This window comes from Rhipicephalus microplus, chromosome 4 (genome assembly GCF_043290135.1).
Source record: "Rhipicephalus microplus isolate Deutch F79 chromosome 4, USDA_Rmic, whole genome shotgun sequence".
Classification (NCBI taxonomy): Eukaryota; Metazoa; Arthropoda; class Arachnida; order Ixodida; family Ixodidae; genus Rhipicephalus; species Rhipicephalus microplus.
The window spans coordinates 71,025,432-71,039,746 of NC_134703.1; the positions used below are offsets into that span (position 1 = coordinate 71,025,432).

Here is a 14,315-nt window from a genome sequence, read left to right on the forward strand (position 1 = left end):
TACTCATGACTTTAGTCACACTAAAAGATCTGAGAAGAGCACTACAAATTCTTAGCTGTTATGTATTAGTAAAAGTTGAAAATCTGTAATTCCACGGGCTGAAGTGATCGAACGCGGCGAAGAACCGTGGTGTAAAACTTTTTCAGACCATGGATGCTCTCTGGCTGCTTATCAGTGGAAAATTGTTTTCAGCTGTAATATCACTAGTTGATACTTCATCGCAAACACATCATGATACTGAAAAAGTAAGCATAGCAAGCTGCCAACTGCTACCTACAGGGGCACATCAACTCCAGATATTTTTTCAGGAGAGGAAACAGAGTGCATGAAGACAGAAGAAAAGAAAGAGGGAAATCAATCAGAAATAAAATGAGTGACGCATACGGAATGAAAAAAAATAACATGCCAAATGTCTCCAAGTAGAAGCTAAATCGGTTGCTGATCATACACGTCATCTACGCTGTATGGGCCTGAATATGTCCAGCAGCACATTCTAAAAGCCTTCACTCTCACATTTGTTTTTGTCACAATGGAGAAAATTATTAAAACGTAGTTGACACCCTTTTAATGTTCTGATGAAAGTTTGTCTCTTTTTTCTGTTCCTTTTTTGTAATTCACGTGTACACATGATTAAAACATAAGTGGCAAATTTATGCCATGTTTTAGTCCTTCAGAAGCTTTCAAAATCTGTTCACATAAGCAATATGCTCAGCTTACATTTTTTGTACTGCAACCGAAAGTTTCAACGCATTTTTTGACATAAAAGCAATGTGGTAGCGAGTAGTACATGTTTTGAATGTGAACTGATAAAACTTGAATCTGCCTTGCACTATAATTGGAAAAATTCAATGAGGGTCTCAAAGTGTTTGACCGTAAAGCGATCAGCTATGGTTTGCAGCTTTAGTTTTTTTTTTTTTGTTAAAACAAGGTGACCAACTCCTGCCAGGTGCCAAGTTCAGTTGCAGTAACCAGTAGAGGTAAAAAAAATGGTAAACCCATTTTGCCTTACAGCTCAGCACTTTCGAATCTAGTCAAACGTAGCATTTCTAGTGCTCTGAAAAAGTCTAACCCCGGTGCCAGGCAGCGTAGTTTTGACGAGCAAGACCAACTGGAAAGCCCTTGTTACCCTATGACATTACTGACTGCTGTCACTAAATGCCTACTTAAGCAGGTTCGGCAAAGAGACGATCGTAAAGAGCGTAATAACACAAAAAAACGCTTCGTTGTGTCGCTTACATACACAATGTGTCACAGGCTGAAGAAGATAGGAAAGCGCCACCTTGCAGGTGGCTTTGACGGCCCCAGAAAAGCATCATAAGTGGCGCGACATGGGCAATACCTAGTCTTCTTGGGTTCTAGCCTGCTCCGCGAATCAAATGACACTTTTTGTTTCCTGCGCAGAAGCGTTGTTTGTTCAATACGACTAACATGCGGGCACACCTATATATTACTCAAACGGGCCTATGCTTACATTGACGCTTGCACAAAAAGCGCAATAACGTATTGAACACGGTCAATGGACACATCGGCACTTTTTGTTGTCACTGTGGGTGCACACCCCTTTTCTACCGGGGCAAAACTATGGCGCGGATTTAGAGTTCAGCTAACTCGTGACATTACCGAAGCTGAGTTGCATGCATAGACTCTGTGATAAGTTTGTTGGCGCACCTTCTGTTGTACGTGCCTTAAAACCAAGAACTCCGTTACCTGACTGGGCCTGGGCTCATACGTGGTGGTACTCTCGAAGCATTTCAGATGATGTGGCAATGACGTCAGCACCTTTCTTCTTTTTTCTTGTCTCGCACCTCCTGGCTTGCCCTGTATATGTGTACGTTGGTATGAAAATAAAATTGGTTCGAACACAGCTCTTATTGCTTGTGTTTGTCTCCTCTCTTTCCAAACCTTTTTTGCGTTGTTAACACTTATAAATTATTTTTCCGTTTTGTGATAAAAAATTAGAAATCTCGCAAGTGATAGAGCTAGAGTTTAATAATGGAGAATGTGTTGTTCTAATTACCTCAATGTTTTTATGCACCCACTGCAGTTGTCTGTCTAATTTGTTCACGTCGCAGCGTGTAATGCAAAAAGAACTTAAAATTTTGTCTGACGGCTTTTGGTGCACTTCAAGCCTCGTTGGGCATGGCAAACGTAAACAGCTCCACGTGCCTTCCACCCCCTCAAGATTCTATTTGCTGAAGTTTGGTCATTTAGCTCTTACTTTTTCGTCACTTGCTTGTGCTCTGAGCGATGGCGAAGATTTCGCTGCTTTGTCAATTCGTTCATTTTGTTCTCTTTCACGCAATGAACGACCACAGCCTTTTCTCGTTGCAGTTGCGACTTCCGTCGACAGAGTCGTTAAGCAAGATCTAAAGCAATTGGTAAAAAAATACAAATGCAAAGACGCTGCAGAGAGAACAGAAAATTAATCAAGAAGACGAAAATAAGGAGATAAGAAGAAAGAGCACTATTTGTGAATTGCTAGCGTCGGATTCGAACGGTACTCTGACAAATCCCTCTGGTGTCGTCCTGAAGGCACTATTTTGCTTCCGCATTCCCAGATTTTTTTGTTGGGGTACGCTGGCTAAATGGGTTCAAAAGAAGAGCAAATGGACGACGGGAAAATTAACTGGCCTGGTCAGTTACGAATTGCGATATCTTTCTTACGAGGAAAGTTCATGTCACCACTGCTGCGATAAAACGAATGCCTAGAAAAGCGTCTAAATGTGAAGTGCACCATGCGTAAAATGAAAGAGGAACAGACATGAGAAGAGGCCACGACGAAACGAGAAAAATCACGCTGTAGATTGATATGGAAGCACGAGCGAAATTAGACATAAAATGCCTTTCGTAAGCCTTCTGCCAAACCTATCGATTTGCATATCTGGCACCATAAAAGAACACCCATATGAATAAGGTGTGTACAAAAGACAGAAGAATAAATTTTTTGAATAATGGTACATTGTCGTTTCGTATTTTCACATGAAAACTGTGGGATCTTTTATTTTCATCGTAATTTTTGTTGTTACCTTAGTGAAAATTGATTTCGCGCAGTGAAAAACTTGAAAAAAATCACTAGGAGAATATAGTAAGCACAACAACACACAAAAAAAGAAAGCCAAGCATTTCAATGAAAGCTCAGCCTGGTTTACTACTCAGCACTGAAAAAGAAGATGCGGAAGGAAAAAAGAAAGCTCACTGCTGTTGCCGACGCCGTAATATCAGTTGTGTGCCTGATGTGACAGATTCTTAGAAAACCGTAGCAACACTAAATTTGTCTTTCGCAACTGCGATGCAGAGCGTCGTGGGCCCAAGATCTTTTAGCAATAGCTCAAAGAACTTGAAGGTGTCAACATTTAGGTAGCATATGTACGTACTACCACTATTAGTTGTAGTTTATATCTGATGCTCTAAATGATGAAATTTACTTAATATACTGGCATAGCAGGCGAAAGCGTACAAAAGAATTAGTGGGCCAAAGAAAAACTCGTGCAGTATAGAAGTTAACTTCTAAACGAAGACCAAAACAGTTACTTTTTTTTTCACCAAAGAAAAGTAAAATTGACCAAGTGCTACTGAGATATGGAGGAAAAACGAAACAGGTTACTTCAGGCAGTTCTAGAACCAGTTTGTTATAAAATAAATAAGTAAAACCTAACGGGAATAAATAAGAAGAAATACATGATTGGGCATAAGTGAAAATTTACAGATTTACAAAAGGGGGAAAAACAACATCATTAGCGTAATAGGAAGTATTTTTCACATCATGCAATGACACACACTTTCTCGCGGCTACAGTCCACCCTGCAAGCATGATAATCGTCGCGAGTACAATCAAAACAATAACGAACAAAAATAAGACGATTAAACTGTACACATACCACTATTAATTGACGCACTAGATGATACAACCCCTATCTCCCCGACGCCTCTGCTCCGAGCTAATCCTTCGCGGCACGTAACATTGCTACCGAGGGAGCTCGTTCATGAAGCCACTTGACACAAATGAATGGGTCATTTGTTCTGCGGCTTCGTTCCAAGTGCTGCTCACTGGTCTAGGATAATTACCGGCCCTGCTAAATGACCTTTTGTGGGCTTTTCCCTGTTATTTAGGCCTGTTTTTCTATAGCGAAATGGTTCCTCTCATTATCCTTTTCTTCCTTTTAGACTGAATAATGGAGGCTTGAATACAACCTTGATTTTCACGCTAGGGTCACTTTTAGAGGCCTGTGCTGAAGCCCAAATATCGGCTTTCAATCTATCTCTTTATAACAGCTTTGATGTTGATGTTTGCATTTTTGAGATGACAGAATGTTTTACAGTTGCATTATGTTTGCTTTGTACGGCATCATCTGAATGCAAGACATCAATTTATAATGAAGATTATAGAGGTTTTACGCTGCACAACCACGGCATTGTTGTCTACAGTTGTTACGAATGCAGAACGCAACGACCACTGAACGCAACGACTACACAAAACCTCTTCCATTGGCTCATGGTATCCATGAACCTTCAATAACCAGAACAACTGTTACTAAATCGAGTTCTACAGCGTAAGCTAAATGAAAGGATGCGGACCAAACTACGTGTTTATGGAATACCTAATGGAAATCTCTAGAGTAAGCAGTCCTACATACTTTCCTCGCTTGCTTCTTTTTTATTTTCTCTCTAGTTCACTGCCATGCTGGATAAATTTATACAGTGCTAGGCTGCTCACTGGAATGTTGTGAGTTCAAATTAGGCCGTGGGGGTCGCATTTCGTTGGAGGTAAAATGGTAGAGGCCCCTGTACAGTGCAAGCTCACATTTACGCCTCCATCGGAAATGCAGCCGCCGCAGTCGGGATTCGATCGCATGACCTGCGGGTCAGCAGCCGAGTACCTTAGCCACTAGACCACCGCATTCGGGCGATGTTCTTGACGTGACAGGATAGAGTATGGACGGGTGACAGATTATTCTGAAAGGACGATGCGTGTGACAGCAAAATTGTGGAAGCATGCGCCGTCATCGTCGAAGTTAGTGTGCATGCTTTCACATAATTTTACCTACTTATTTCTGAGTAAACAATAGCATTGGCGTCAAACATGAGCTGTAGCGTGGCGGTGCCTTGATAGCAACCTATAGTGGCGATTGGTTCAAGCAATACGTACAGGTGCTCCAAAAGCAAAACGAAGCATGGGAGCTGTGGCCAAGCTACGCGAGAAAAAGTACCAACGCGCTCCATTAAAATGTGGTCCTTTATTTTTATACGGAAACGTGCCCGAAGATAGCGCCATTATTTCTGTATAAAAAAATAAATAACCACTTCTATGATGAATAGTGCAGGCATGCACTATTACGTAGCTTGGCCACAGCTCCCAGGCAACGTTTTTCTTCTGGAGCACCTGTACGATAACCTTTGTGTGGGATTTAGTGATACGTAAGAGTTATGCCAACCCGGCTGTGGTGGCTGCATTTCCAATGGAGGCGGAAATGTTGTAGGCCCGTGTACTCATATTTGGGTGCACGTTAAAGAACGCCAGGTGGTCAAAATTTCCGGAGTCCTCCACTACGGCGTCTCTCATAATCAAATGGTGGTTTTGGGACGTTAAACCCCACAAATCAATCAATCAGAGTCAAGCCAAGCTTTATATGTGGCAGTTCGGTCTGTGGACGTTACTCGGGCTACAAGAGTGCTTGGGTAATTCTGTTATGTACAGTGGAGTGCATAGTTTTAGAGATCAAGGGAGCGCGTGCCGAGGCGCGTCGCTGCGCCTTCTGGCGGCTGCACGGCTCTGTCCGGGAGCGCGTACTGTGCATGCTCGTCCCATACCACCCGGCAGCCTGCCCTTTCGCTCGTTTCAACGGCGCGCTTCTCGAAACGATGCGGACGACGCAAGGTGCCACTTCTGCAGTCGCTGTGAAGACAATGAAAAAAGCCGAGCACTAATGTGACGACAGCACATCATTTGCGGGTTTCGGCGTGCTGCACACAGTGCACGTTACTCCTATAGGTGATCCGCGGCGTGATCACATTTTGAATGTTGAGTTAGGCAATCAATAAGCTCAGCCAGCAGTGTAGCCTTTTGCGCTTTCATTGGCGGAACTAACGCACGTAGTAATACTCGGTCCAAATATCATGTGCCTATGAACATGCATGAAACCGCCAAACGTCCAAGAACTGCAGAAAAGAGCCGAGGAAGAAAGGTGAAAACAAACTCGGTTTATCAAGGATAAATCCTTTATTAATGCCGCTGTTGTGGTGCAGTGGTTTCGATGCTCGGCTGCTGACCCGAAAGACGCATCTTCAAGTCTAGTAGGGATGCCGTATTTCGATAGGGGAGAGATACTTGAAACTAGTATACTGAGTGGACGTTAAAGAACCCCGAATGAGCAAACATTCCTAAGATGTTACTTTGGTGGAGCTCTATGTCATATCTATATAATAAAATTTATTTCTCTCTCTATATTGTGGTTCTGTCACGTCGAGAGCCCGCACTTATTATTGGTAGGAGTCGAGCCTCGACCCAAGAGTTTCTAGGATTCGAATTTCATATATTCATGTGTCGTCTTCTACTACTCGAACCATAAACCCCGTTTGAAGTTAACCCAACAATTGGATGCATTAGAGTAGATTAAGACAAGTAAGCGTGAATCAATGCGGATTGAGACGTGCAAGAGATGTCATAGGCTTTCACTTTCAAGTCTTTCCATAATTGGGGGTATCTGGGAATGTTTTTTTTCCCGGAAACTAGAGAAAATCACGAAGGTTGAAAGGGCGTCACCGTTTTGAGTATTTCAACAGAACTCTACCCATGACATATGCACGGAACATTCTCGAACGCGAAGTAGTCGGGAATTAAGACTGCCTCAATTACCATTCGTTGCTCGAGCATCAGCGTGTATTCTGGTATTCCGATATATTATCGCTCGGGAGTACCGGTGCTTGCACAGCGACTGCAGAAGTGGCACCTTGCGTCGTCCGCATCGTTTCGAGATGCGCGCCGTTGAAACGAGCGAAAGGGCAGGCTGCCAGGTGATATGGGACGAGCGTGCGCAGTACTCGCTCCCGGACAGAGCCGTGCAGCCGCCAGAAGGCGCAGCGATGCGCCTCGGCACGCGCTCCCGTGTTCTCTAAAATTATGCACTCGACTGTACACCGTCGCTGCGAGATATATCTTAATCGTTACTTATATGTAGTATAGGAACAGCATGGCACAGCATCACTAGCACGCGCAGTGCTGGCAAGGGGAAAAGGCAGTGCAGATGGAATAAAGGTTCAAGTTCGTGCGGACGCCGACTTCTAGTCTCGCACATCTGGCACTTCTTTTTTGCCGTTCATGTTCGCGAACAGCGCTGTCTACTAATACGTTGTACAAACGTGCAGCGCATTCCCCTTTAAATGAGCACAAATCAGTGATGATCGCCCATATGTAACTATTAAATTGTCTGAACTAAAGTTGCTCTATATATAACATTTAGTCTCCGCATAACAGTATTATGTTTACAGCTAGGTGTCGGCGTCCAGTAATTAGACAATGCGGAATAACACTGACCTGTGAAATAACTGTTAGCTGACTTTATTAAGTTTAAGTGCACACACGCTGTGGTATTCCTGTGTACTTCTAAGCATTGATTACTTCAAACTGTCAAGACGAAAACGCTTTTTTTTTTTGCTCTTGCACCACCCAGCGGCTCGGTATAACTTGAGTATTTTCTTTTCAACTTGATGTGAAAATGTTGCTCACCAGAACTCAGTGCAGTTGTTCGATCCATCGATGACTTTCTGGCAATGAAATGTACACCATAGGCTGGATAACCCTTTGCTGGCTGCCACTCGGTTCCGTCCGCACTGTTAAAATATCGGTTAACTTGCTTGGAGGGTAAATTCACAGCTGACAATAGCTATAACATGTAACTTGACAAACATGCCCGGGATCACTTACTTCACACGTCGTACGTAGTGAATCAAGTGTACCCGCTGGTCTATGAAGCATGGTCCAGCGGAACACTAGAAAACACTATTCTAGGAGGGCATTTTTTCGTAACAATTAGCAAAGTCGATAACGCGGCAGCTCAAGCACGACATTTCAAAGTTTCACTAAGAACGTGGCACGTCTCAACTAGTGGAGCGTCTGCTGCACGCCAGTCACTTTACGTCACTCCCGAAAGCCAGAGCTACCAGCTATTGCACGTTTACTTGTGTCCGGGGGCACGAGTGTCGATATAGCTGAATCGGTGAGACCGTCTGGCGTGCAACGGCATCTTGCGGTTCGCTCATCCGAAAGCCTTATAGAAACGCTGGTTCATTTCTTATCGGCAGATGCAGCTACGCACACATTCCCCCACCCCCCTTTTTTCTGAAGTTGCGAGCAATCATATCTTTATCGCAGTTGCCCAGAAATAAAGCGGCTCGCTGGGAAGCTTTCCACCCGCCACCACTGCGTTAAAAAATGGGATGTGCTTAGCACTCCCAATATCGGCGGGCTTCAGAAAAACGCGCGGCCATGTATTGCATTCTCGCCGCTGGCCACCAGTCACTTGAGCCAATCTTTGTCTATTGGTACTGCACGGACTTTTGATTAGCCAATATTCGCGAAATATCTCATGTGAATTGTTTCCTGCGTTACTTTGTCACGATCATCCGTTCTTACTCGTCAACTGTCATGTGCGATCAACTGGTTTCACTTCATTCTGTGTTTTTATTTGTGTATTTATTCGGGGCGAAGCTCCTTAAGCCGTGGGCCATGCGTCCTCGATGTATGTAGTTGTGGGTAGCCCCCTCTAGTTTAGTTCTTGGAATTTCTGCTAGATGACGGTACTTGTGTGTGATAAATATATGATAAAAAGTTGAGATAATATGGTATTTGTAGTGTTCCCTAGATGGAGGAAAGGACTAGATGACAGACATGCAGAGACCGACATACGGACGGATGGACAGACAGACAGACGGACAGACAGACATACAAAGACGGAGGGACGGACTGGCAGACGCACGGATGGACGCATGAATGGACGCTGTCAGTGGATGGACGATGCTCAGTTTACTAATAAATTCCCCTGAAGCTTCGCCCCACTCATCATCATTCACTCCGTGGGCATGCTGTGACTTTTTCTTGTATTTCTGATTATGCAAGCGGTGATAACAGCGGGTAGCCGGCAAGCACGAAATCATGACAGACTAAACACTCATTGCTGACGTTGTATACGTGTTTTAATGACCAAGTTGCGAGGAGAAGATATCGCCTAAAGGACAGCGAAGAAAATGAGCAAACCACTCCCCTCGTCTTTGCAACGAGGTGTGGTGCGGTACTCTTAAAGAACAATTGCAATGAAAACTAGGGATTAACAACTTTTATCGGAATTATCAAGCTTCGAGCTAGACATACCAATCCACAGCGTACTTGGCCTAAAGCTGCGGCCGTGTGGCAGCTTTCATTCGACACTACGAGTTAAGTAATGCCGTCATACAATTTGGTGCATGAGGTGAGTTGACTGTTTATTAAAGCATGCACCGCGAGCGTTGGTGAAGCGTAGTTCTTAGCTCTATTACGTACCACCCAGACACGTAACATAGGGCTCAAAACGAATGAGCAAGACCCTTTGGCGTACCAATCGGCCGCGGAAGCGTCTGTTTGATCGCCAGACACAGTAACATCGCAATAGGCACCGTTTATACGTTAGGAGCCGCTACAGTCTGATGGTGCCTCCAGCCCCAAAGTGGCCATAGCAGCATATTTGACAAGATATGGGAGCAGATGACGCAAGAGGCGGCAAGACAATGCGCCGTGATTTCGTGCTTCACTTCAGACAATTTTTTTCCAGTTTGCTTTCAAAAAGTGTTAAATTGTCAGCAGCCGCGAGAGAACCGTAGTGTTATCGTGTGTGCTTTTTCCGCTTGACTTTTTAAACCCAAAGTAAAGCACGTCCACATAAAATTATGGGCGAAATCGACAACTGAAGCGACGAGCCCATTGAGTGAAACTTCACACGTGTAGCGTGAGCCGCTTTGCTCACTAAACGATCAAAGCTCATCACCTTCGGGCTAACGTGTCAGCGAACTAGGCGGCAGCTTGAAACAGACAGCGATTGCACTGTCGCGGTCGCTGCAACGGTGCCATTCCGAAGCGATGCCTTATTCTGTGCATTTCTTATCGTCCAACCCTCGCGGCTGGCTGATGGCGTTGATAACGCAGGTGTACTCTCGGACAACAGGACGAACGCAAAAAGCATTGGCATCGGAAAAGGCGTCGTTTCGCGTTTGCATCCCTGTGTGAGCGGCACAGAACATCTCGAGAAAGGCGCTTGTTGTCGCATGCGCCTTGCGTCTGCACGGATCCTATACTGTGAGCTTGCGCTTTTAAATTGTCTTTCGACGTGACTCCTAGGCCTTATTTCACCTGTGATACAAATGAGTCGTCCGCCCGAAACAAGTGACTCTGCGCTTCGTCGTGCTGGCAAATGAATGGGTACGTATGCATGTATTTTGAGATCGGGCTATCTCTTCAGAAAAATATAGGACAAAATCGGGGCCGCATATCTAATGCGCCCGCTTTCATTAGCCGCCGCACTTTGTGCTCTCTTGCAGGCGTATGTGAGCTCATTTTATTAGCCATCCAGTAAGTGTGGACATGATGAAAATCAAGCAATGTAGTATTAGTTGCAAAGTACCGGTGTGAATTGCATCAGAATTCAGACCCTCATGAAGGATAATCCATTGCGAAACTATATATGATTGCTGTGAAGGGCTTGGTATTTTTACGCTTCAAGACGGTGGCAATGAACGAGGAGCAAGATTTCGCTGCTCAGCAGACACTGCCACCGGCACTATTTCTTTTAGTTGCAAAGCACCTGTCTGCGTAAACTGCACCATCGAATTTTTCGGAAGAACAAATACTGCTGCTCCATCTACCAGACCTAACGTCTCGAAATGCGCAAGTTCAGCTGCGAAATGTGCGGTGTTGAAGCTGCTTCTCGGAAGGGCTTTAATTTGAACGCCCTGCATGTGAGTCCATGCGTTTGTGTTTTTTTTTTCATTCTATCTCCTTCTTTATACTTTTTACAATCCTTTTATTTCAGCCCCTGAGCAGGGTAGAAAATTTTGGTTACTTCTGACATGATAACACCACTGTGTTGTTGTTTTTTTTTTATTTATTTCTCTCTTGCGCGCTCGAGCGCAATGTTAAAGCACTGTGAGCAAGGTTTCCGAGCTTTCCAATTGCATCTCTTTATCTTTGGTCCTGCTTCGTGGATTAATTTATTTAACAAGGTCACATGGCTCTTCGGAGCCATTTTACGTTATAATGCCAATTGTCTACTCATTGATTGGCTTTGTTAGCCAGCATATGTACTTTATGATATCTTGCACCTATATAATGCGTATTTTGCAAAGCGTTTTTACAGTATGCGTCTGTAGTACAGAAACACGGATAACATTTGTTTCGAGCCTAGATATGGCTTGTGAAACAGCTAGGGGTTACAACAGACCAGAAAAAAATGCGTCGGGGTGTCTACATAACTGGCCCAGTGCCAACAAGTCGGTACAATATCGTCTCTTTTTATTGCGTAACAGTCCAACATACGCAAATGCATTAGTCCACTGTGCAATGTCATCTTAGCGTTTTTGAGCGAGAGAGCCGCATGATTCACCAAAATATCGAACAACTCAAGCCTAACCTAGCCTTACAGAGAAAATTGGAGTATTGCGCTGAGATTGTTCAGAACGAGCGCATCGCATTTCGTATCACGGCGTTCGTAATACACTGTTTCGCGATAGGTTTCTTCGCATTAGCACTCCTGTTGTAGAAAAAAATATTCGTAACTTATATAACGTTGGTTTACAAACGGTATAGTGTATGAAGCGCGTGCAGTGAGACAAACGCTGACACTCAAAGCTTTGCTTAAAAAAAGCTTCGCGAGAATTTTCTTTTACGAAGGAACACTTCGCGACACACCAGAGCTCACCGCTGCTCGTATGCAAGAACACGCGCAGTCTTTACACGCTTGAATGCCGAAGCAACGCAAATGCTAAGCTAGATTTAGAACACCCGTGGTTTTGTTGCAGCTTTGCTCCCCCCGCAGGCACTCTCGTCGCAGACATGGTTTGCTTTTACTTGCTGACCAAGAAGAGCATGCAGAAAAGCGCAGAATGAAAAGATGAGCACTCAGAAAATAGAATGCATACGCGCTTGTGCTCTTCCAGTGCTTTCGCATTCATTGCTGTCTGGGTAAGCATAGCGAGGAGTGTACGCCGGCGACACGCACTTCTTTTGCTTCCCGAGTCCTTATTCGGAAACGGCTTACGAGTTCTGCAACGCTACCGTCGACATGCAAAACACCATCTCATTAAAAAGAAAGCCAGGGCCGCACCGTGTTTGAGGTAGGCAACCCTTTCCCGGCACCACGCTTTCTTCACCCGTGTGTGGGCGCTAACGTATACCTTCAGGTAGCAGTTCATGGCGTACACACATATGCAAGTGAAGAATGATGAATTCTTGAGGTTCTTCTGACGACTACATGTCACGCTACTTCCAGAACTCTGTTTCCTTGGGAAATACTTTTCAACCCAGCCAACGCAAAAAAAAAAAAAACTTAGCCTAACCTTTTTTTTTTCTTCTTGAGCCGTGTAGGCTTCCTTTGTACGCCTTGCATTGGACGCTGACTCGAAGAATATGACAATGTTCACTTTGTCGCCATGTCTTTCACCTGTTTAATTAAAGCAGCCACAGGTTACCGCGCCACAGACACCGACAGGCAAACGTTAAATCGGAAGACCCGCAGCCTGAATAGTACCTCCGGATCCCTTAACTGCGCATCCATCGAGAAGTGAGAGTGGAGAAAAAAAAATATTCACCCTTAGTCTCAAGAAAGATGGTAGCGGTTTCTAGATAAACGAAATTGAAAATTAAATTCTCAGCTTTTAGGACGAGAATGTGATGTCGAGGCGCATCTTATGTTGGCCAGTGGAGGACTCCGACTTTTTTTTTTATTGGATCGAGATTTCCTTAGCCCAACTAGTCTATGGTACACAGTGTCGTTTGGCCTTTCACTTGCAATGGCATGGGGCTGCCATATGGCCGAAGTTTCATAATGTAACATGAAAGTCTTTTGATACCGTAACATGAAAGTTTATTGAGGTCCTGCAGAAATGGATAAATAAGGTCTCATGGTCTTTCTTGGTAACTGACACTTATTTGGTACCAAATGAGCTATAAATGATAATTTTTGTTAAGTAGGAAAGCGTCGACCATATAATTATTCGTAATTCTGCCGAGACGTGTGGTACCTGTGGTACACCTGTCAGTCGTTGCATGCGCAGTGAACTTCGGATAAACAGTGGCACAGCAGAGCATGCAGAGAAGGAATGAAGGAGACCAAGCACTGCCTGACAACGAGTTTTATTTTGCCGCACCTGGTACACGCTACTGTACGACCAAACAAATGTTCAAAAAATACTAGAAACATGGCGCTAGAGATATTTACGAGACCAACGTGATTCACACGCGCAATGATGCATCGTTAGCTTGGCCTTCGTAGACCTTGTGTGTTTTTATAACCCTTTGAAAGCATTTAAATTTAAACGAAATTTGTTTTTATGTACTAAAATGAATGTTTTTCGCGACGCGTGGTGACCAACGCATCTGTTACAACACACTGAAAATAGCATATAAATTCAATACCTATCGACACAAAGCAACTCGAACGGTGGATTATGTACATGTATGTTAGGGAGGTGTACACACTCACTCGCAGTAGTGACAATTGATGGCGATAATCTTTAACAGCTGGTGGACTGTCGTGCGATCTTTCTGTTCTCTTTAGAGCGAAACGTAATTGATTTTGTTTTGCTCAGTCATTGCTATGTTACAATTGTTTTTTTTTAATTCCCTCGATGAATGGACAAGATTTTATTTGTTCTTCCTGTACACGAATGGCACTCTTAACGTTTTTGCTTCATGTTTACGAGGTCCGACCGATCTACTAGTAAAGCTGAGGAACGCTGAAAGGGAGCACGCCATACCAAAACATCTAAACAAAAAAAAGTCGGCATCTAAAGACATCCGGGTGTTGTTTCAAATGCCGTTATGGGTCTTTCAGTCATTGTGCCACCATTCCGGTCATTAGCGAGCGTTTAAGCTAGGAAAATTCATTAGCACGTAATTCAGTCTTGTTAATGCGGACAAAGCACTCGGAAAGGATAAATCTGCTTCCCATGTTAGCCGCTTTGTTTTAGGAGTGATCCACGCTTGCTGTAAAGAACTTAGCGCCAGCTTGCGGGCCTGAGAAAGCCCTAATGAGCAGCCGCTGTTCGGAGCAGTTTGCAAAGCGGATCTGCAAGTG

General features: G+C 44.1%; 2 long non-coding RNA genes across 5 annotated transcripts in view; one reads left to right on the plus strand and one right to left on the minus strand.

The window, feature by feature from the left end:
* Window positions 1-1,680: 1,680 nt before the first annotated feature.
* Window positions 1,681-8,178, minus strand: LOC142813928 (uncharacterized). Its single transcript, XR_012894739.1, has 3 exons — window positions 7,922-8,178; window positions 7,724-7,827; window positions 1,681-1,818 (listed from the first exon to the last, which is right to left on the minus strand). It is a non-coding gene; the product is annotated as an uncharacterized LOC142813928 (long non-coding RNA).
* A 2,037-nt stretch (window positions 8,179-10,215) lies between these two features.
* Window positions 10,216-14,315, plus strand: part of LOC142813929 (uncharacterized) — a 288,010-nt gene continuing 283,910 nt past the window's right edge. For all 4 annotated transcript variants that reach the window (XR_012894743.1, XR_012894741.1, XR_012894740.1 and 1 more), the window contains exon 1: window positions 10,216-10,444. This is a non-coding gene — a long non-coding RNA (uncharacterized LOC142813929). The remainder of the gene's footprint in view (window positions 10,445-14,315) is intronic.